Source organism: Phalangium opilio, unplaced genomic scaffold (assembly GCF_054372755.1).
Source record: "Phalangium opilio isolate 3A_F unplaced genomic scaffold, DU_Popi_V2 ptg000009l_1, whole genome shotgun sequence".
Lineage (NCBI taxonomy): Eukaryota > Metazoa > Arthropoda > Arachnida > Opiliones > Phalangiidae > Phalangium > Phalangium opilio.
Window position 1 is genome coordinate 5,602,688 of NW_028324146.1, and position 25,271 is coordinate 5,627,958.

Genomic DNA, 25,271 nt, shown 5'->3' on the forward strand with positions numbered 1-25,271 from the left:
AACTGATGGTCAATGCTAATTGTTTATCGTGGAGTAACAATTAAGGGTGAAACGTCAAAGATCACAAAACTTTTAAACTCTATTGATTTTCACCGTAAGTTACATACTACGCCTGCGTAACTGAAACGTCGTTTCTTCTTAATAAATAAATAAATAAATAAATAAATAAATAAATAAATAAATAAATAAAAATAAATGAAATCACAGCTTTTGATGAATAGAGCTTTCGCCTAAGATGTGTTCCCTTCTATGTCTTTTTTTAATTTCATATTAAGAATATCGTAAACTATGCACCGAAAACATCATCAGAGTAATTACTTAGGCTGCGTTCAGTAACCGGCATCAAAAACATCGATGACTAAAATATGACATCGATGTCTTACTGAACGGTTTTTCGCGTCTTTGGGCGTGACGTCATGATGCTCATCGGATGCCCATCAGAAAAATCAGCTGTAAGAGGAGGTTTTTTTGATGAGCATCGGATTCATGACGTAAATTTCGTCATTTTGCGCCGCGACCAAAAATGGGGGGAACTACATCCTAATCTCCACCAATTTAAAATAATGAAGAATTGACAAATATTATCCTTATGGATAATAATACTGAAAAGTAATATATTATTTTGGTAAAAAAATGGATTCTGACAGAATTTTGATTTAATTGATAAATTGAAGTACAATATCTTTGTAAATAGTTCGGATTTATTATTTAAGCCTCTGCCGTAACGTTATCATAATATCGTCGCCATTAAGAAAAGCATCGATTACACAAAATTGTGCCCTTCAACAACTGCAACGTCATCATGACGTCAAAAGAACACCGATTTCATTTTCCCAAACATCGATGTTTTTCCTGATGAGTGTTACTGAACGCAGCCTTAATTTATTATCCCAAAAATTTTGCATCACTAATTAACACAATTGTTTAGACCGTAACTTCCTCGAAATTTTAATTAACTTTCAGAAAATGCCAAGTCCTAAGCTACCCCTAGAACCAATATTTTCTTTAAAACAAAATTTACTTTCAATTTGAACTTTTGTCAACCGAACCTTGTTTTGTTTTTGCTTTTATACCAATGCGGGATAAGGTATTCTTTTCCTCAATTTAAAATTGGGTCACCCTTACCTATTACACAAAAATCAATATAGACGGGTTCGGAATGAACAAAACAATTTCCTAGGCTACTTCAGTTGTGCACTCTATACTGTTGTTCGTATTTAATTTTGAAAGGTATAACGGCGTTACGACCATGGTTCGTTAAATTTTGAAATGGCTTGTTCCTCGCGGGGTTTTCTTCCCTTAGTTGTAAAAGAGCCTGAAAGGTCAAATGTAGCGCTTAAAATTATACGGCTCGTATACATTTATATTAACTATGTTATTCGAGCGTGTATACCTATGGTAAAGGAGACGCGCTTCATTAAACCTCCTTAGTAAACGCGCCTTCAAGCCCATAATGGCTTCAAGCCTAAACGCAAAGTGCGAAGACTAACTTTGAAGTTGAATTAACTTCGGGAGTTGCGCGATACCATATACCAAACTGTGTAATACATGGATTTACGAGAGTTGCAAACAAGGACCCCGTTATTTTTACTTCAATTATAGTCGTTGCTTTACCAAGATGGTAGTTTATTTAAACGGGAAATCATACAGTTTTTTTGTAGTGTTTAGATACGATTTATTAATTTTCTCATAGAGGAAATCGTAAAGAGATCCTCCCAAGAAGACCTCTCACTATTTTAAATTATAAAAATAAGGTACTTTTCTTTTCGAATTTTGAAATATAAGCTATATTTATTTTTGAATTTTGAAATATAAGCTATATTTATTTTTGAATTTTGAAATATAAGCTATATTTATTTTCGAATTTTGAAATATAAGCTATATTTATTTTCGAATTTTGAAATATAAGCTATATTTATTTTCGAATTTTGAAATATAAGCTATATTTATTTTCGAATTTTGAAATACAAGCTATATTTATTTTCGAATTTTGAAATACAAGCTATATTTATTTTCGAATTTTGAAATATAAGCTATATTTATTTTTGAATTTTGAAATATAAGCTATATTTATTTTTGAATTTTGAAATATAAGCTATATTTATTTTTGAATTTTGAAATATAAGCTATATTTATTTTTGAATTTTGAAATATAAGCTATATTTATTTTTGAATTTTGAAATATAAGCTATATTTATTTTTGAATTTTGAAATATAAGCTATATTTATTTTTGAATTTTGAAATATAAGCTATATTTATTTTTGAATTTTGAAATATAAGCTATATTTATTTTTGAATTTTGAAATATAAGCTATATTTATTTTTGAATTTTGAAATATAAGCTATATTTATTTTTGAATTTTGAAATATAAGCTATATTTATTTTTGAATTTTGAAATATAAGCTATATTTATTTTTGAATTTTGAAATATAAGCTATATTTATTTTTGAATTTTGAAATATAAGCTATATTTATTTTTGAATTTTGAAATATAAGCTATATTTATTTTTGAATTTTGAAAAATAAGCTATTTATTTTTGACTTTTGAAATATAAGCTATATTTATTTTTGACTTTTGAAATATAAGCTATATTTATTTTTGAATTTTGAAATATAAGCTATATTTATTTTTGAATTTTGAAAAATAAGCTATATTTCTTTTCGACTTTTGAAATATAAGCTATTTTTATTTTAGAATTTTGAAAAATAAGCTATATTTCTTTTCGACTTTTGAAATTTTGAAATATAAGCTGCATTTCTTTTCGACTTTTGAAATTTTGAAATATAAGCTGCATTTCTTTGCGAAATTTTGAAATATAAGCTGCATTTCTTTGCGAAATTTTGAAATATAAGCTGCATTTCTTTGCGAAATTTTGAAATATAAGCTGCATTTCTTTGCGAAATTTTGAAATATAAGCTGCATTTCTTTGCGAAATTTTGAAATATAAGCTGCATTTCTTTGCGAAATTTTGAAATATAAGCTGCATTTCTTTGCGAAATTTTGAAATATAAGCTGCATTTCTTTGCGAAATTTTGAAATATAAGCTGCATTTCTTTGCGAAATTTTGAAATATAAGCTGCATTTCTTTGCGAAATTTTGAAATATAAGCTGCATTTCTTTGCGAAATTTTGAAATATAAGCTGCATTTCTTTGCGAAATTTTGAAATATAAGCTGCATTTCTTTGCGAAATTTTGAAATATAAGCTGCATTTCTTTGCGAAATTTTGAAATATAAGCTGCATTTCTTTGCGAAATTTTGAAATATAAGCTGCATTTTTTTGCGAAATTTTGAAATATAAGCTGCATTTTTTTGCGAAATTTTGAAATATAAGCTGCATTTTTTTGCGAAATTTTGAAATATAAGCTACATTTTTTTGCGAAATTTTGAAATATAAGCTACATTTTTTTGCGAAATTTTGAAATATAAGCTGCATTTTTTTGCGAAATTTTGAAATATAAGCTGCATTTCTTTGCGAAATTTTGAAATATAAGCTGCATTTCTTTGCGAAATTTTGAAATATAAGCTGCATTTCTTTGCGAAATTTTGAAATATAAGCTGCATTTTTTTGCGAAATTTTGAAATATAAGCTGCATTTCTTTGCGAAATTTTGAAATATAAGCTGCATTTCTTTGCGAAATTTTGAAATATAAGCTGCATTTCTTTGCGAAATTTTGAAATATAAGCTGCATTTCTTTGCGAAATTTTGAAATATAAGCTGCATTTCTTTGCGAAATTTTGAAATATAAGCTGCATTTCTTTGCGAAATTTTGAAATATAAGCTGCATTTCTTTGCGAAATTTTGAAATATAAGCTGCATTTCTTTGCGAAATTTTGAAATATAAGCTGCATTTCTTTGCGAAATTTTGAAATATAAGCTGCATTTCTTTGCGAAATTTTGAAATATAAGCTGCATTTCTTTGCGAAATTTTGAAATATAAGCTGCATTTCTTTGCGAAATTTTGAAATATAAGCTGCATTTCTTTGCGAAATTTTGAAATATAAGCTGCATTTCTTTGCGAAATTTTGAAATATAAGCTGCATTTCTTTGCGAAATTTTGAAATATAAGCTGCATTTCTTTGCGAAATTTTGAAATATAAGCTGCATTTCTTTGCGAAATTTTGAAATATAAGCTGCATTTCTTTGCGAAATTTTGAAATATAAGCTGCATTTCTTTGCGAAATTTTGAAATATTAGCTGCATTTCTTTGCGAAATTTTGAAATATAAGCTGCATTTCTTTGCGAAATTTTGAAATATAAGCTGCATTTCTTTGCGAAATTTTGAAATATAAGCTGCATTTCTTTGCGAAATTTTGAAATATAAGCTGCATTTCTTTGCGAAATTTTGAAATATAAGCTGCATTTCTTTGCGAAATTTTGAAATATAAGCTGCATTTCTTTGCGAAATTTTGAAATATAAGCTGCATTTCTTTGCGAAATTTTGAAATATAAGCTGCATTTCTTTGCGAAATTTTGAAAAATAAGCTGCATTTCTTTGCGAAATTTTGAAAAATAAGCTGCATTTCTTTGCGAAATTTTGAAAAATAAGCTGCATTTCTTTGCGAAATTTTGAAAAATAAGCTGCATTTCTTTGCGAAATTTTGAAATATAAGCTGCATTTCTTTGCGAAATTTTGAAATATAAGCTGCATTTCTTTTAAGAAAGCTACGATTATAGTTCCACAATTCCAAAAATAATTCACTATTTTCACTTCGAAATTTGTAAAACAATAAGCTACAATTTTCATTTCGAAATCTACGAAACCTCCATAGTAACAGAAGCATAAATGCCAAAACCTTAAATACCCTGTTCCTTTTGTTTCTGTTTAAATAAGTGGAGTCTCACATGTCTTTACAAAAGCACACCTCCTTAGATAATTCTGCAAATGCCTCTCTCTCTCTATCTTCCGTGTTTTCTCTTTGGTATAATAAGCTTAAAACATGCATGGATCTCTATAACTAGGGAACTTCTCTGTTTCTTTGTTTTCCATTTATAAATATAATTTAAGAGATGGTTCAGCCTTTTCCAATGGCCTGGGGTGTTGTAAAGATGCAACGAATATACTGAGGGAGTAAAGGATACCCTGGAGATAAAGAGAACCGTCGAATTTACGAACCAAACAATATTAAAAAGTTTATTATTTAAACATGTGCGGAAGGATAGACAAGTAACGTGTCAAGTAAAAGTATGCCTTATTTACTTATCTTACAATCTGTAAAACCTATGCGCAACTACAGGTACTAGGAATTATTAGATAGCCATTTTCTCTACGTTGGAAAAGCTAGACTGAACATTATCCATGACGAATAATATATCTCGTTGTGTATTGAACCTGGCGTGGCTACCAACCAATGAAATCACAGTTAGAATGACGTCAGAGTTGTGAGGCTTAACAGATAGTAAGTTCTCAAGCACGGCCCGCAAAATCCGCATAGAAATTAACATGGAGGACATAGGTACACAATGATTCCTAGATAGCTATATGTATGCCAGTTATGGTTCATTTTGATATTTTTGCTTTAGGGAAAATCGATGGTGAATTGTTGAGTTTAAAATTTACTGTTAAACTAAACTAATTCTTTTAAATATTTAATAAGCCACAAATTAGTGACATAATTTTCACATGAATGAACAACGGACAAAATTGAATTTCCAGTCTGACGTAAAGCTCCCTCTCTCGACTATCTGCATATTTCATAAAATTATAAATTAGGCCTATAGACTAGGAGGATTCATACCATTTACACAAGGAGACCCGGCTTTAGAGTCACGAGTGAGTCAGGTCTAATTTTGCAACACGTGAAGCCTGGCCTCCCTGTGTAAATTGTATGAATCCTCGTCTGTAAACTATGTATGAATAAATATGAAACTGGTAAAAAGTTTGCCCATTCTGTATACGAAAAGTACAAAGATTTACTGAGCTGGCATTAATTAAATCAAAAACCTTTTTTTTATTATATAAAAGCTTGTTTGGAATAGTTTGAATTCCTTATTTCGTTACATGGTATAGACTCTTTTAATTATATTGTACAGTCACTAATTCACTATCTGGATTTCACCTTGAAATGTCACCGCGTACAAAACTAGTGTCGCTTATATCACTAACTAAAGTTGGTGCGAGAGATAAAGGGGAGCCTGGCTTTGTTCGCGCTGGAAGTTCCAGGTAAAATTAACTGTTGTTATAAAAGGTAGCAAAGTTACTGCGCAGGTAAAGAATAGAGCTAGTTAGGAATTTGGGCGAAAGAGTAAATTAATTTAAAACGTTTACGAGTGCTTCTCCCTGGTTGAATCTTTAAACTTTAGCTATAGAGCCCGAGTTGTCTTCTCTTCTCTAATGGTCAACTTGGGATTTAGGTCTTTCTCTTACTTTTAGTATACGTGTATGAATTGGCAAAATTCTCCCAAAGATAATGAACGTGGACAAAGTACAATAGGCTAATAATGAGAAACAAAAGTTTAATTTCTTTGTAGAAAAGAAATAACAGTCTGGCATTACAAAGTTGGACATTTGTGTATTGATAAAGACCAACAAAAGAATTTGGCAATGCACATACACACATGAATCAAGCTTTGACAATTAATCCATTAACCCGTCCGTTAACTGTTCTTCGAATAAGTTCTTAATAGTATTAATAGTATTAATCTTTGGTATTTATAATACTTCTATATATTTTGTTCATTGCGTTTATGATGAACGAGAACGACGGTCTAAATTCATGGCAGAATTTCACGAGTTCATTTTATGTTACGTACAATGTTATTTTCTTAAAAACGTGACTTAATTCCGACCCAGCAAAGCATTCAAATGTAAGCTCCCTTGATGCTGCGGAGGATCGAAAATGCAGGAAATATACCGAGCTTTATCCGTGCTATCATTTCGTATGTTTTGAATAAATTGAAAGCATATTCGGCGCAAATTTTAATTAGATCAAAGAGCAGGTCTCTTTCATATCCCTCAACCGACGTGACACTGTGCGGACATCTTATATCAACGTCACGATTACAAATCATTATAGTTTCAAATCAATTGAGACCGGATATTTTTTACTATTTAGGTCTAGCGGTTATAATATTTATCAAAAACATTAGACACTTAATTAAGTGATTGTTGACTTCAGCTTTCGAATAGACTCGCTGTCTGCCCTTGAACGAAGCCTTCTAAAATTTTGGTATTAATTGCATTTGGAAATGGGTTGATTTAATTTCTAGGAAACATTAGTTTTGTTACTGCCAATAGATTAGCTTCAAAATTTATCCGTTTCGCACCAAAGATTCCCTACAGACTAGAATAAAATTTTTCTTTAGGAAGTATAGCGGTAAAGATCGAATACAATATAATTAGATTTTCATGCGACACCATCTTAAACGGTGGCTACACTAAAGTACTGTGTATTCTTTGCGTCAACACGATGCAATTAAGCTTGCGTAAACAACATCATTAAGTCTTCTTTCGAAGAGATCAAATTGCATTGCATCAACTACTTTGCTTGTACACCGTCCACACGTTGGCCCGTGCAAGTTTACGCTGCTTCCCGTAGACACTCGAGCTTCCCAATATCATAATTAGTTTGTAATACTAATCTTGCGCTCCAATACAAAAGGGTAACCTTGCACTGTACTGAATTCCCATTGGACAGAAATCCCATTCAACCGTAATGCGTCAAAGTAGTTTCGAAACTAGTGCGGAAGGGAGGATTTCGAATCAATGGGATTTTGTAATAATCCCATTGATCCCACCTAATGCAGAAGGTTTGATTTCAAATCAAGGAGATTTATGTACAAATCCCTTTAATATGTTACGAATGCTAGTTCTAGTCACCAGATTATGACAACTTGTATGATGCTCTTCCTTTTGAGCACGATCAATGTTTTGGGTGAGACCAGGAACAAAGTAAACCAAATACTAGTGTCCGAAAGGTAATTTGTTCTGAATTTGAGTTGGGTCAGGTCAGGTTAGATTAGGTTTGGATACGCCAATATTGGGGAATCATCTAATCTTGTATTCACTCCGTTCAATAATTCACGGGGGGCATTGAACTAATATAAGATAACAATATTTTTTATTTAATATCAAATTTATACGTATGGCCTCAAAAGTTTAACCCCATAATAATTTTACGATTAAATCAGATGATATATTTGAAACGAAACCAGTTAGTATAAACTGCAGGGGCTTCCGATAAAACACGAGATTTTGGGTAGGAGGGGATTTTATTGGGTAAAGCGACCGAAGGTCGTAACCTTTGACGTCGCAAAACCCTTGTTAATTAACGGGCAATGATAAAAGATGGGACACCCGGAACACCCCCTACCCGCTCCCCTTTCCCCAGTCGACCTAAAAGTGGAGGATGGGGATCATCGTAACTAAGCCGCGGGGATCGAGCGGCGGGAAGACCAAGAGCAAAAGGATCCATGGAAAAGAGAGAGAACACACACACACTCTCTCTTTAATAAATGGGGTCCCCTCTAATAAATCACTGATTATTAAAAGATTAAGCTTTTCCTGTAGTTTCGCCAAACTCAACCCTATAGCCGCTATGGTTGTGTGCACTACCCACTTCCCCTATACAGTTTTCGGCGTTTAATTTTCCAAACGCAAAGAGAGCTTCATTGGAAACCCTTTGTATTAGTTTCGGTTCAAGGGAGGATCAAAATATTTTTTAACGAACATATTAAACATCACAAGGTCAGTAATGATGCAGAATTTGATACTTCATATCGCGGTCTCAATGTAGTTTTATTAAGAAAACGTGTGACATGTTTCATGCAGGCATGTGCAGAATAACTCAGCCAAAAATACTGTTGATTATAGAGTATCCAGGGATGCATTGTTAATTTTTAATGTTTTGGAGTGAGGGACAAAGCCAAGGCTGGTAACTTAATTAAGCCAATCAGATGCTTCCCCAACTAGAGTTTCATCTTTAAAAATAATTAAAATTAAGGATATGGGGTATTCATAGGAAGAAGGAATCTGAAACTAGTTCGAAATATAAAAGAACCACCGTTATTTCATTATCTCTCTTTCTTCAGAAACAGTTGAGTATTGTGTTTTTCCCGATAATTCTCTTTGTATTGAAATCAAAATACTCAACGAATATATAGATAGTCTCCTTGCGCCATTATCGTCTCACTATACCATGTTATTGAATTAGCTTAATTTTGAAGTTTTTGATTAAAATATTTGATCTTCCCTTTTGAAAATGAAAGAGATGATTTGGGCTTCCTTTCGTCTTGTTGTTCTGGCGCGGGCATTGGAAATCGATGGAGTTTTCCAACGACCGGGAATGAGGGGGAAATATTTTAAAAAATATATATTTCAGTCTCTATAAAGATCGTCAGCGTTCGGTCTCTCTCGCTCTCTCCCCTCTTTCTAAAACGGCCGCTTGATAATAATTCTCGTTAATTGAAAAGCTCTAACAAAACAAGACCCTTCTTAGTCCTTAGTCTTCCGCCCACGCGTCCATCCGTCCTTCCCGGCTTCCTTCTCGCGTAGATTATCAATCTGAACTCATTAATGCGTAAGCGCAAACCCCAAAAAGTCTCTCACTCCCCAAGCTCTCTGCTGGGTCCGCTCCTCTTTTGAAGTAGCCGCTTCCGTTCGCTACTCCTCCGCTGTTACATAATTTTTCAGGGGTCGCTTGCTTATCTTTTAGCATCCCTCCCATCGCAACTTCACCCGATCTTTTCCTTCTCTCAATTTATCCCCAGGAGCAGCATCTCCTTTGCTTTACATCATCTCAATCTTAGGTCCTCGCCACATCCTCATCTTTTCATTCCTACATACTCGTGAACTCGACTAATTTTCTTGGAAATTTTCAATAATTAAAAATCTTTGTATAGCAATCTCTTCTCTCGTTTCTCTTTTTAATCTTTTTTTCTTTTAAAGTATAAAGTTTTCTCTCGGAAAATTAAAATGCCATATTTTGTATCGTTTGAAGTTCTGGTTTTCCAGTATTAAAAGTGTTTGAAGGATCTTCAACGGGGTAATGTATACTGGTAACTTAGTTATTAACTTGAAAGATTGAATTTACTTAGCCTAAGCAAACAGATGTTATAGAAATGAAAGAAAAGAGATATCTCTTTGAAATGTAAAGTCCTCTAATAAATTTGTAATTTATTCTCTTGGGCTAATTAACTAATTAGTGAAGTATTTCCACACCTGTGGTGCCGGGGAAAATATCGATACACACAGTTCCCAAAGTTGAAATGTTTATTCAGTTGTGGTTTGCGGAAAACATACGAATTTACAATATTGCATGGTTGCTGTCACCCTTTAAATTTTGTACCAGTTAAAATTCCGATATTATCTTGAACCTTGTCGCAATCTGAAATTCCAAACATTCGCTTAATTGTTTCCTGTGTGGTAAAGCTGTTATATCAGACCAGACAAGTATTCAACCACATGTCCAATTACTAGTAATTTCTCCCGTCACAGGACCACTATGTTTAATTTTACTTTACATTGTCCAGGAGTTGCATTTCACAGTTAGCAAGCTACTGAATTAGAGTGGTAATACCAGATAGGCAAGACTAATACAAGTATATCGTAATATTTTAGTACACGTGTTTGGAGACAATACTTTAAAACAATTATGGTTGGTATTGTATTTCAAAACACTGTAAAATGTACAACCAGCGTTATTGCTTGGTAGTCAAAGGCGAGGGACAATACACGACGTGGTGTAGAACAATTCAGTTTTAAGTCCCGTAGCGACCCTTTTACACCAAGAATATCATTCTAATGCTGGTAAGATTGATATAATATAAGAAGAGAGGGGAAATTTTGAGACACGGGTCTGCGGTCACACGCTGTAGGCGCCGTCTGTCTGCCTGCGGGTTTCAGCGTTACCATCAGTGTACGATGCTGAGAGAAAGGATGCGGACGGAAGAGACAGGAGCGGAGAGCTCCTGAAGAGAACGGATAACGATAGGAGACGAAAAGGGAGACCCAGAGATGGGAGACATCTTCCCTGTCCATAAAGAAATCTCTCCCCTCAACAAATAGCGGGGATGTCTTTATCGACCAAAGAGAGTCAGCTAAAGAGACAGAAAGGAATCTTCTTATTCAGAAGCACTATAAATCGAAGTTATCTTAAATATTTCTTAAATTGATATTGGAATTTATCCTGGTGACGTTCACCCCATTAAGAATTCTTCTTAATTGGTGACCCAGAAAACGTTTTACTAATAGGTTGGAAATGTTTTGCCAGGGAGAATGTGTCCATAATTTCGTGACGCAATAACTGCATATGACGTATTTTTATAGTCGTAATGTCCACAATCGTTGATTGATCGTGATTAAATGTTCAGCTCGGTTTTTTAAAAGCAATATTATTATTATGATTTTTTAATAATTTATCGTAACTAAAACTAATTTTACTCTTATAGTTGTAACTACGCTATATTAACAAGATAAAAGATATATATTCAAGACCAGATAGACCAAATTACCAACTATAGAAAATGACAATAATAATAGCAGCTTAGGGCATGGACCTCACCTTGGATAAAGTGTTCACAAAAATTAGTTTCTTTTATGGAAATATATTCTTTAAGAAATCAGACCACTATGTACTTGTTTTGTCTAGAAAACACAATACTGCCGACGAGAGAAATCAGCATATTCAATTTCAAAGTTTATTTTTTCTAATGTTGGTTACATTACAATTGTTGGAGGGACCAAGTCATGTAGTGTCTTAAACTGCAGACCTATATGGAACAGCGTGTAAATTGAGAAATAATCAAGAACCCCCCCCCCCGTGAGTTCAATAGTAGTTATCAATTGCCTATTCGCAATTACAATATTTTCGAAACAACAGCAGGACTTTTTCATCGAAATATAAAACAAGATTAAAATGGTATTAAAAGTTCAACGACTTCAAGGTGCGATTCAGGTAGTTTTTGATAAGATCATGTTAATTTATTTCTATTTGGAATAAGGAAATGGGTGGAAAACGGCGGAGTGGGTAAGAAAAAGATAGGTACCCTTTGATCAGGGCCCGAGTGTAAGAAGAGTACATTTGCATTTGGCTAATAAACGCTTATCTTCCCCTCTTTCCTAGCAGCTACTTCTTGAGAGTTTTGTCTTTCTCTATGGGCCATTTTGATGCAAAACACTTGTTTATAAGGTCATGGACCATTTAAATATTCACCGGGAGCAACATCGCTCGGTGCTAATCCTTAATGGAAACCGTTGTTTCTCCTCTATTAACATGGTAAACCTTTATAATAGGTCTGAGCTACATATGTGCAATTATACTTCAAAATGTTTTAATATGAAATACCAACCGATGTAAGACCTGACAACAAATGTGGCTTTCAGACTTTACAATTTCACAGTATGGTGGCGGAAATGTATGAAGGAACTCACTGGAAATAGCGAAATTCTAGATTTGATCGTACTTAGCTGTTATTACTTGTTCTTAATTGGTCACAAACCTCATAGTAGTTACAAACACAAAATCTTTTGGAGGCATACCCTATCCTATTTGAATTTTTGAACATAACCATTTTCGTATTCGAATTCTACCAAATGAAGCGCAGTAGTCCGCGCAAGTTCTCTATGAAAATATCAATTCACAATGGGACTTCACCCAGACACAAAGTCGAAAACTGAGTTTGTCTAGTTCCTATTGTTTCCCCAGTGATAGCAGCTAGACCCAATATGGATTGTATAGAGCTTTTTAAAGGGCGGAGCGTTTTTTTCGCCAAGTTTCTATCGAAAAAGCCCATATTAATAAGCGGTATCGACAAAAAACGGAAAAGGATTTGCAGAGGAAAAGGACCGATTTTTAAGAGCTTCTCAATACCCCTATATGTAAATGCATTTTTTGTGTATGTGCTCCTCTCAAAAGAATAAACGGAGAATATTACATTACGACTTACAGTATAGAGAGGGCTTCTAGTTACAAAAAAAGACAAAGACTATTGTATAAGTAAAACCAGCTTGTTACATGTATATTTGTGAAGTATGTGTGTGATGCATTTGGAAAGAGTACTTGTAAATATGAAGTTATTTTCTATTATTCGTGAGGTTATAAATTCATCATACATAATGATTAGGCTAGCTTTACCCACAAAACCGCCTAGTTACGTTGATAAATAACTATACATTATTCCTATTAATTATATGTATTTCAGCTTATATCCATAAACGAAATACTTTTATCTTCAACTAACTTGAAATGTTTTTATATCAAGTTTAATATTTAAAGAATTTTATACACAGATAAGCAGCTAGGATTAGAAGTTCTTTGAACCACACCCAAATATTTTAATGCAGGATTTCACTGACTTGAACAAAATAAACTTATTGCGATTCAAATTGAAAAAAATTAGTAAACGGACGTAAGTCTAAAATAAAATATGACCCCTCTACTAAATAAAATTGCAATATCTAAATAAATTCCTGTGTTTATGTATAAAGCTTGGGAAAAATCCTGGATGTTATCGAAAATTAAAAATATTGGACCTCAACATATATAACCGCCTTATTGCTTCCAATCTCTGACGTTTATGACAGCAAATAATTGGCTGTGTGTGTCGAAACTGTCGACTGGGGACCTGAATCTGTGGCATTAATTTTTAATAACGAACCTTAGCTATGGGAATGGCCTTTATTAGCCCTTCTGAAAGGTCATCACTTGTAGTAGAATATACCCCCAGGAAATAAAATATTGGAAACTTACGGCAACTCACTCGAAAGAGGAATGGTACTCACTTGGTAAACGCGGGACTTCACTAATTGTGGTTACACTAAAAGCGAAAATTCATTAAAGTACGAATTCTTATATGTAATTGGCTCTTTCTATTCTACCCTTCCGAAAGAAAAGGTTAATACCTTTCAGGAGGAGAAAGTTGGAAAACTATGTAAGAAATAATTATTCTTTGAAGTTCTCTCCACGAAGTTGTAATTAAGTTTATAAATACTTAACGGTAATGCGACTAAGTAAATGGCGCGTCTTCAAACCGTTCAAACCTTCGTATAACCCTTTCTTGTTCTTTGAAAATCCTAGGACTCTAAGATGGATGCTTGTTTATCACACAATACATTGTAGAATGTAACAAAAGTTGACGCTAGATTCATTAACAAATTACACGTCTTTTATGCTGCGTATTAGCAGAATATTATTTCATTTGCTTTCTATTCTTGTTTAACCAAATTCTGACGTTATATTTGTTTATGATCACGGCACTGTCTGGAGGACCCTCAATTCTCATCATTGCGTAACGTTGCAGAAAAAAGTTATAGTTTAATGATTTCAATGAGCTTCGAGTAACAGACTTCTTCACTTTCCTGATGAGGAGGAGGAAAAAGAGGTGATATTTGATAGAAGGTTGGTTATATAACCTCCATAGTCCATGGTGGGCAATTTCATTGGCCATATCCCAAATAGTTAAAGGCTAGCCACGCACTCAGCCACGGTGGTGATATAATGCTATAGCTACAAATGACGTTCTAAAACTGATCATTCCTCGCGTCGTTTCGCCAAATTGGCCAGATTCGATTTTCGACGTATTCGGGTCGGGCAACTATTGGAAAGCATCTATATATCGGGTAGGAGGATAAACCGACCAACAGGAAGGATATTAAGGAATGGGGAGGGAGGGGGGCGGGAAGAGAGAGAGAAACGGTGGTTTGACGTATAAGATACGATATCATTCTCTTTGGGACGCCCGTGCACCCGCCATAAACATTGCGTCCTAGGAATGTGTCATAATAGCTGTCGGCGAGGCGCGATGGTGTCGCGATGACCGATGAGATCCATTATCATCAAGTCGCCAATGGCCAAACCTCTTCCCATACCACCCCCCCCCCAACTTCCCGTCATTTCAACTATAGCTCCCTAGATATTGCCCAAAACTTCTCTCCCTACATTTTCCGTAATCAGTTCATGGAAGGAAGATGAATACCGTCAAAGGGTTGATTTATAAAAGGACAAGTAAAATAAATTGTCAAAATTAAAATAATTTGTCGATTGAGTGATTGATTGTTCTTGAAAATTAAGGTTAAATAATGTAAAATTTGAACATAAAAATAATTAATTTAACTCGCTAATAGTTTATAATGGTAAATATATTTCTTCGGCATTAATTTAATTTAAGCTGTCAAGCAAAGTGTTAGTGACCTTGCTCCCTTTATGGCTGTTGTTTACAGTAAACTAACTTTACAGACAGTTCCAAAGTCAGTTCCTACTCCCAGACTAAGATAATTAACGGACGTACTTCGAGTGTGTATGTACGCGTGTTACAATGATTATTATTATGTTTCGTAAAACAGAGTACTACAACAATTCCAAAGGTCGAATCCAATTTTCACCATGCTTAGCAATGCAATAATACTAATCTGAACGGAAACACTTTTAGTGACTTCTTTGATCTATATACGTTTCATTTCTGTTCATTTTTTAGAAATACACGTACTATTTTCTCAATAGTTCAGTGCAAATCTCTTTTCCTATAACGAAGCCTATGGATACCCCTATCTACGGTAATGAAACCCTCCCAGCATCCTCAGCATTTTGGTGAATGGTGATGTTTTACGGTAAGAAAACGTTGACAATGCCCCCTGGGTCTTAAAAATTTAAGCTAATTCGTGCGAACTAGCGGCAGCACTTAACAATGCCCCACCTTTTGGTAGTGGCGTGCGCAAGGCATTCTGGGAGACTTTCATTACCGCAGGTGGATGTCCCAAAAATATTTCTTCTCCATCTCTAGCTTTCCTCCAAACTCGTAAGACCTTCAAATTTTAACGAAAATCTTTGTACTTGATTATAGATAAAGCTTGTCCTTTAATGAGAGTTCTAATCCCTTATCGTGTCTTAAGCGATTACACTTGATTCGTCTTGACTTCGTGGACAAACTGTACTATATATCGCGGATACTATACACTCCTCTTCCTCTCTTAAGGCTAGAACTATAAATCTATCTTATATTGTGAGCATAGCTGCCAGAAGCCTTGAGATTCAAAGGCGGCTGTATTGACACTGTATCGGGCTCCTAAACAATATCGCCAAAGGGGACCGTGATATTAGACCCTTATGCTAATTTTCAGCGGGAAATTGGTCGTTGCGGAGTATGTGGTACCGTAGAACTTGGGAACTCTAGACTTTCTAAGGTAATTTGCTGTATTTATAGGAGAATCAAGTATAGCTGGTTATGATTATCTAAGTGTTTCAAACTGGGATTAAGGGATTTGAGGCCAACTAAGGTAACTTCCAAGGTTTATAGCGAAGGAGATATGTCGCGTAATTAAATTAATAATATTAGATGTGATATAAACTAATTATTATAGCCTTATTAGATTATTTTGCCAATTCTCTAATATATATCTCTTAAATTTTAGAAATTTCCTTTTTTAAAAGGATTAAACTGAACGAATTTTGCTCTGTTCACGGTTGTGATGGCCCAATCTCGAGCTATATCAAAGAGAATGTAAATAGAGTTTTAAACCAAGATGTTTTATTTATATTCCGGTGAAATTTGGTTTGTTTATTGTTTTCAAAAATACTTAATGATAAATACCGAAATTTTACCGAGGTTTGTTTTAGTTTAGACTTTAAAATAAGTTAGCTTCTCGTTTTCCAGAAACTTTTCGTTTGGCTACTTAAAATTTCATCATATTTAGAATCTAGAACATGAAAAGATAGGCAAGATAGAAAGTTTCATAAAATAATATTGCAACATTATTGATGCCATTTATGGAAATATGTTATTTAAATTGTCTAAAATTAAACGTTAATAGCTAGGCCTAATCAGGGATGCTCTGTAAAATTATTTTGTAGCGAGAAATAGTAATTTGAAAATGTGATTTCTTGAGTGTATGTACTCTTAGTAAAAAGTTTTGACTTTGTATTTGTCATATGTACTCAAGAAGCGATATCTAGTTTACTAAGGAGAAGGTTAAAGATGCCTAAGTATTCTCGCGCCATAGTCCCAGTCCTCCTTTCAAAATACAAGGGGTACCTTAAAGGAGGCCGGGCTATTTCGCCTCTCCTCATTCGTAAAATACGTAATTTTCGTCATTCGCGTCGCGCTGACGTGAGTTTTCAAGAACCAATGAGATACTGGTTGTAATTTAGAGACGGGGATTAACTCCGGACCTACGTTTCGACTGGAGATAAAGCTAGAAATGTGGTGAATTTATAGCTTCTCCCTAGTAAACTAGATATCGCTTCTTGATGTACACTTATTTGAAATTAAATTTGTTTTTCATTTTGACGTAAAGGCGGAAGTTGAAAAAGTAAACACCTGTACAAACATAAATATATCAAAGATTTAAAATATTTTCGTCTGGGTAAAAGTGAAATTTTTAAAAAACATATTCAAAAAAAGGCTTTTAAATTAAACCTCAACTTTTTCTGGCGGCTTTAACAATATATCCAAATAATAAGATTTCGGAATTTTCCAAATGTTGTTGAGAGAAACGAGAAACTCGATAAATGCCTAAATGTTCATTCTATTTCACGTAAAATGCCGTCGTATGTGTATATAGTATATTTAAAAATTAATTTAAATGGTTGAAAGCTTTTTCCTTTAAATTGTTTCCAGAATCGTGAGCGAATTTAAGAAAAGCCGAGCTACTGTATTTCCCATTATAATAAGAACATTTGTTAGTACTCCTTTTCTCCCCGAAGCCTAGCAAAAGAACTTTTGAAAGTAAATACCAAAATAAACAAGAATGTGCAAGGCCAATTTTAAAACCTTGTGTATTATAATTAATGGAATATTTAATTATAAAACTTCCGTTACCTCCACGATTAAAATTTCTTTTATTTTGTAAATGACTAAAGATTTTCTTGTACATATTTTAAAATCTAAAAGAAATTACAGTAAATAGCCAAATAGATTCCAACAAACGGAAAAATGCTTTTAATGTTAAATTTTTAGCCTAGCTAGCAAAAGGGAAACCAACCGAAAGTTAGTATTTTTTCTAGATTTTTCAATAAACGAAATTTTAATTATCATAAATTAAACAATTCAAATCAACGCTAGAATAATTAATATCTCTTTTCAATGATAGTTCAAAAACATACCTTGGAGTGAGAATGACATTTTCTAAATGTTATTCTTTTTACTTTAAACATTTTTTTAATAAAACTTTCTTACACTATTCCAGAAGGAATAGATGTAATTTTAGAAGCAGGAATGGAAACCGGTTAGTATTTACTTCAGTCAGACTCATAGCCCAGTATAGAGCCCCTCCCCCCAAGACGTAACGACAATTTTAAATCATCTTATTATCTGACGAGGAAGGCGAAAAATACCTAATTCCTTTTTACCTCTGCCGCTTCTTTCCCGGGGAAGGGGGTCCGGGGACGAGCCCAGATTACTCTGTTCTCCATTGCTGCTTCTAAAATTACATCTATCCCCGATTCCAGCCTAGAATATCGAAAATTTAAACCCGAGAACCATTCTCTATCTCGAGTTTAAAAATTAGATATTTTTGTGTGAGAATCGCAGGAATATACAACGGAAAGGGACCCCCGTTGCCTATTGTATAAGAAACGAGAAGGAAGGTTTTTTTGGGGTATTTTCTAAACATTCCATAGAGTAGGCAAAAGTATTCTAAGAAATAACACAATATTTACAAAAGAGGTTTTTTCCCCTTTTCCGGTCCAAAGAAAACGATAGTTCAGTATAGTTCAGGTTTAAAAAAATAAAAATTTCCTTTTTCCTTTCCTTGACTCTTAACCCAGGCGCTTCTTTGATTGTAAGATCTCACGGAACTGAGCTAGAAGACTCCTCCGTTTAATAAACGAACGCCACTTTTGCCTACCCAAGACTGCCGCAGAAAAAAAACCGAATAAACAAGACGGCCCAAGGGCTCGTAATAGTAGCCACATCGTACGAGTGAATAGCCCCTCTATACCCTACCCTAATGAGTGGATAACCCCTCTATAACTTACCCTAATGAGTGAATAGCGCTATCTTTTACAATGCTTAAATGATTTACCGTGCATAAAATCAGAGTTAATAGCCCCTCGATGCCCTACTCTAAACAGTGATAAAATTATAACCGTATAAACTTACTTACGCTGTAATTCTAATATTCCGGCGAATCGAAGAACAGATATTTATGCCCAGAAACGTTTGAAAGCGAAAGTTTAGTTATAGTGATTATCCCTCGAATTACCTTTAACAATGCTAAAATGATCAAACGCGTAACGCTCATTTAACACTATGTTAGCTCTATCTAAACCCATACCCCAAAGATACAAGTTCAGAAGTATCCGACCCCAAAGATACAAGTTCAGAAGTATCCGACCACAAAGATACAAGTTCAGAAGTATCCGACCCCAAAGATACAAGTTCAGAAGTATCCGACCCCAAAGATACAAGTTCAGAAGTATCCGACCCCAAAGATACAAGTTCAGAAGTATCCGACCCCAAAGATACAAGTTCAGAAGTATCCGACCCCAAAGATACAAGTTCAGAAGTATCCGACCCCAAAGATACAAGTTCAGAAGTATCCGACCCCAAAGATACAAGTTCAGAAGTATCCGACCCCAAAGATACAAGTTCAGAAGTATCCGACCCCAAAGATACAAGTTCAGAAGTATCCGACCCCAAAGATACAAGTTCAGAAGTATCCGACCCCAAAGATACAAGTTCAGAAGTATCCGACCCCAAAGATACAAGTTCAGAAGTATCCGACCCCAAAGATACAAGTTCAGAAGTATCCGACCCCAAAGATAAAAGTTCAGAAGTATCCGACCCCAAAGATAAAAGTTCAGAAGTATCCGACCCCAAAGATACAAGTTCAGAAGTATCCGACCCCAAAGATACAAGTTCAGAAGTATCCGACCCCAAAGATACAAGTTCAGAAGTATCCGACCCCAAAGATACAAGTTCAGAAGTATCCGACCCCAAAGATACAAGTTCAGAAGTATCCGACCCCAAAGATACAAGTTCAGAAGTATCCGACCCCAAAGATACAAGTTCAGAAGTATCCGACCCCAAAGATACAAGTTCAGAAGTATCCGACCCCAAAGATACAAGTTCAGAAGTATCCGACCCCAAAGATACAAGTTCAGAAGTATCCGACCCCAAAGATACAAGTTCAGAAGTATCCGACCCCAAAGATACAAGTTCAGAAGTATCCGACCCCAAAGATACAAGTTCATTATAGTGATTACCCATTTTAGTGATTATCCCCTCGAATTACCTTTAGCAATGCTAAAATGATCAAACGCATTACGCTCATTTAACACTATGTTAGCTCTATCTAAACCCACATTTGAATTAACCGCCAAAACGTTCCAGTCAATCATAACATAGATGGCGATAGCTACCGAACGAGAACAAAAAGGGGAAAATCGTTATCTATTTAATTAGCACATAAATAAAAAGAAAATAAATATAAAAACCCTAAACATACAAATTCATAAGTATCCGACCCCACAGATTAAGAGGTACCCCACCCCACATCACCCCGACATTTTAGAGATAAAAATAAATAATAAAAAACTCGGAGTTTCTATCAAGTCTCTATGGCTCAATGGTAGAGTCTTTGCTTACCACGCCAACGACCCGGGTTCGATTCCCGGCTGCGATCCGAAAAAAATTTTAATTAAAATTAAATCTCTAACCGAGCCCAGTTACCCCTATGGGTGGGTTGTGGTAATGTGGAGTTCCTTTTAAGCCAAAAAATAACGATAACGAAAGCGAAAACTCCGGCCACATGTACTACTACTACTACTACTACTACTACTACTACTACTACGGCTCGGGTCAAACTAAGAGCCTCATCGTATACTACGATGTGGCTAAAAATATAAAGAAAATAAAATCTTTTGGGACTCTAGTGGCAAAGTCCCTTCTTTTTATTTCATAGAGATATAAAAAGTACAGGGTGCTAAACACTATCATCGCGTATTTTTAAATTCTACCTACTAATTAGCTATAGTAAATAAAATATTTGTGTTTCCTTTGTTTGGTCTAGACTTGTAACAGTTGTAAAAATATATATTTTTCAGACTAGAAGGATTGATACTATTTACACCAGGAGTTCAGGCTACTTCCTGCTGCACATGGTCCGCCAAGTAGCCTTGTGTCCTGGTGTAAATGGTGCCAATCCTCATAGTCCGAAAACTTTGTATACAGTTATATTATTTACTAGCAGTAAAGGCCGTCGGGAATGTTTTTATTACTAACACCAAAAATCATGAAACCCATCTATAGGATATAGGCAACTGCTGCAACCAGTGTGCTAAATATTAATGAAATCTGTTGAAAACCCGCGGACGTTATACAATTAACAAGGTTTTTACATTATTGGCCGCCATTTTTCAAGATGGCCGCGGATTGAAAAATATTTCATAGTACATGCTTGCTACTTAGGAGTAACGTCCCTGTAAATTTTCACTCTTCTAGGTAAAGCAGTTTGGGCTGGGAGTTGATTATCAATCAGTCAAGTCAGACTGGTCTTTCTCTTGAGCTTCCGTTATTTTTTTGGAAAATGTAATTTAAAATTTAAAAAGGTTTTGCGATTCTAAAATCAATTCACCCCATTTAAGATTGACACTCATGGCTTAATCAAATTAATTTGTATTATAAACAATTTATTCAACAGGAAAATACGTAAAAATAATGAATGCGTTGGCGAAACACCCTGTTTGAAATACACAGTTATATACAATTTTTTTTCGCCAGAATTCTCTCTTCTTTTTTTTTTTTTTTTGGAAATAGGAAGTTATACGATCTTCCGGAATATATTCTCCAAAATCTAGCCAGAAGTTTTTGATCCTGCAATAATATAGGCGAGCGAGTTCTTCCCTCTTTCTCTCACGCTCTCCTAAAGGGGCTTCCCTTCTTTTGGATATGAGAAATGATTTTTGAAATACGGCCCGGGTCCTGAAGGAGTTGGGCTTGCGGGGATGCTCCTATAGAGTATGGAAAGAAAGACAACCACTGGCTGCCATGAACTAACTGCACGCTACCATCATAATACCAATACCATGGGACTTCGGCACAGGCCAGTCTAGGACTTCCCCGGACTTTCCCTATGTAAGGCTGGTTTTCACAGACCCAAACGCGGTAGATTGTTTTTTTAGATGTAACTTCGGAATTGGATTTCTATTTTTACAGAAAGGAAAGAGATGGCCAATAGGAAGCGACGTAAAAGGCGTGGTTTTTCGTCAACTCACGAGAAGTTTTTTCGGTGCCATTTTTTTTAAGTTAAGGCGTTTGGGTTGTCAAGTTAAACAAAAAATTATTAATTCCGAAGAATTTGTTATTTATATGATAAAAATTGACTTTTTTGCAAAGACATTGAAGTTTAAGAAAATTCATGGGTTGCTATTGGTACATTTTAAACATAAACGGTAAGCCTTGGTCTACACAAGCTCGCACTGTTTCACATTACAAGTTTCAGTGAAAACGATTTGCCCACGGTTTTTTTAACGGTTCTGTGAACATTTTGGGTCGGTGAAGACCAGCCTTGATTATTCTTTTTTAGCTTTGCCGCTTCTTTATCGAGAGAAAGATATTATTTTCTTTGTGTGGAAGTTGCTAGTTCTTGTATACTACATGTATTACCAAGAAGGGATAAGCTCGCGTATCCTTAATCTCTTTTTGGTTGGTGACCAGTATTGTCATCTGGTTGTGAGTAATGACCTGTAGCAAGTCTTGTCGTAGGCTGGTATTTATATTGCGGTTTGACTCTAATATTTTGCGGGCTCGATACATGACGAATGCGAAACTACTCTCTAAGAAAATGGTTTTAGGTCTTTGAATAAATAGGATTGATAAGGAGGGCTGTGCGTTGAAAATGTGGTACTCTGTTAGAGTTTGTATTAGTGAATATAATCAGTACCATCGTTTTAAAGCTTACTACACATTATTAGCGCGTATTGAAAATGACGACAAAGTTTGCGTTACGATCATGGCGACATCTGGCGCAGCGCTTTAAAACACGTTATTAATGTGTAGTAAGCTTAAGTTTGTGTAGCGTTTGGGAGTTGTTCAAAATAACGGAACTTTTCTGTAGTTTAAAAGTTGTTTATAGTTTTATTTATTTAAAGTAAAACTATACTTAATAATTTGGAGAGAGGAAATTTCGTAACCTTGTTCAAAATTAATGGGGCATTGATAGATTCTACATTTTGGGCTATAGAAAAGCCGTTATTCTTAGAGTGGACGAACAGTTGACCAAATACGTTGTAACAAATATATCTGAGATGGTCGAAATATTTTTAAGAAAAATCCTTGAGGAACTTTCGATAATTGCATTAATAATGTCCTTAAACGCATAATCTTGTTGCTTTTTATTTGATTAACTGCAATTTTCTTAAAAATTACATTATTATATCGAATTACCGTATTTACGAGTAATTTTTTATCAATATTTAAAATTTCAAACCATTTGGCCAAGAAGTCGAAATTAATACGGCATGCAGAATAAGTATATGAAATGAACACGCAAGAACACAAATGCCGTGCTATTTTAATACAAAAGTTCAGCACTTAAAACTTCGTCGGTTCATAGTTCAAAATGTAGATTATTGCCTTGGTGTTGAACACATCTTGTTTCATTGAATCACAACCGAAATATTTTTGCGTTGCTGGGCCCGTTCTTATACCCTATAGAGAAGCGTGGGATAAGGCAACTCGAGTCGAATCTTCGGACTTTGGCCTCATGGTATTGAGTGGGAATTCAAAGGAGTAGCGTGCACACTGACGATGCGAAGCTAGAGTTAGGAGAAACGATACATATTCTGTTCTGGCCGTTGCGTTGCGGCCAGGGCGTTGGGTAAGACAGACACGTTACGGCCAACTTTCCATGGCACCTGTCAAGACGGGTGAAAAATGAAGTTGGCCTTATCTAGGGGTAAAATCGTCGATTGGGAATTGAGAAAGAAAGAAAGAGAGAAACGCGATATAGAAGGGATAAAGAATGTTATTCCAGGCAAAGATGGTTTTCGCCTCATCTTCTTCTCCGGTAGAGTTGTTGGGTTTTTGGGACGTACAGTTGAAAGTTACGATTTAACCGCGATATAGTGAGTTCTTGAAGTTACGAGACAACTGATGACGATTTGCAAGACTAAATTTAAAGAGGAGAACAAATTGCGTACAACTACTCGTTTAATAAAGGGTTTCAATTACAAAATCATGGCTACATGAATTCAGATTGGTATACCCAGGCTTCTCATTCAAAATTATATTACTTCTTGAAAAGTTATTAAATCTTCTAAAGAGGCGGATTTGATTTTGATATCGATCGTGTGGTTTTCATGTCAATACATGCAAATTAAATACTCTAAGGAAAATAACCAAGTTTTCCGGATGGCAGTTTTAAAGAAAGTTTCGGCTGTGGTTTAGTTTAAACAATTACCACTAGATGCTCCCATAGTCAAGGGGTGTAGCGGACTATCCCGCCATGGACAAAGTAATAGTGTATTGCTTAGTCCATGATCCCGCTAAGCTTAGCATAGTCTTATTTTAGCTCAGCCCTCTTAAATGAATTCTGGTTGGTTTCTGCCTTTGGCAAGGCAAAGTTGGTGTGTAGAAGATTAGATTAGCTAGCATGTTAGGAGCACAACAGGAGCTGATATTTGCTATAAAGTGAAGATCACATAAACTCTGCCTCAAAGATTCACTTAAATGAGCTTATAGTTCTTAACATTCTTGATTCGCAAATTTACACTTCGCAAAATGTTCGCATTATCTCTCTCTCCCTCTCTTTGCTGTGGTCACGTTGCACCCGTCTTGAACAGCTCCTCATCCTCCTATTACTGTAGAAGTCAATCGGCATCATTCGGATCTTTGGGATCCGGACTACAACGGCCGGCTATACTATTACTAAGGGGTATATCTGGGATCGTTTTTATCGCGTTTCTATCTTCTTTTCTTTCTAAGCTATCTCTCTTTTTATCTTTCTATTTTTTTTTTTTTTTAGATACCGGATAGAATCTTTTCCGCTAGACAAATATTCCGTGGTGCGCGCGATTGGTGTGTGTGGATATAAAATCCCTGTAATTTAATCTTCCCCACTACTATTTTCCTTATCGAGATGTTGCAGAAACAATTAAACCTTTGGACTATAGGAACCTAAAGCCAACCAATAAATTCCCTCAGCTCCTCATATTTACAGAACTCGCGCACTTTATACTATGGGTAAATTTTAGTAGGATATTATTTTATTGAATACTCTGAATATTGTATTGGCGAAGGAAGTTTATTGAAAACGCTAAATATTGTATTGGCAAAGGTTTATTGAAAACGCTAAATATTGTATTGGCAAAGGTTTATTGAAAACGCTAAGGATCG

The 25,271-nt window shown here is 34.8% G+C and overlaps 1 protein-coding gene and 2 long non-coding RNA genes across 4 annotated transcripts in view; 2 read left to right on the forward strand and 1 right to left on the reverse strand.

Moving 5' to 3' along the window:
- LOC149713532 (uncharacterized) overlaps nt 1-25,271 on the reverse strand; it is a 207,136-nt gene that overhangs the window by 146,183 nt on the left and 35,682 nt on the right. The window lies entirely within an intron of this gene.
- Nucleotides 1-25,271, forward strand: part of LOC149713533 (uncharacterized) — a 222,141-nt gene that overhangs the window by 129,846 nt on the left and 67,024 nt on the right. The window lies entirely within an intron of this gene.
- On the forward strand, nt 15,818-17,228 carry LOC149713535 (uncharacterized). Of its 2 annotated transcripts, none has more exons than XR_016369147.1 (2): nt 15,818-16,212; nt 16,348-17,228. It is a non-coding gene; the product is annotated as an uncharacterized LOC149713535 (long non-coding RNA). The 2 variants fall into 2 exon arrangements; XR_016369141.1 differs by having other exon boundaries at nt 15,818-16,119.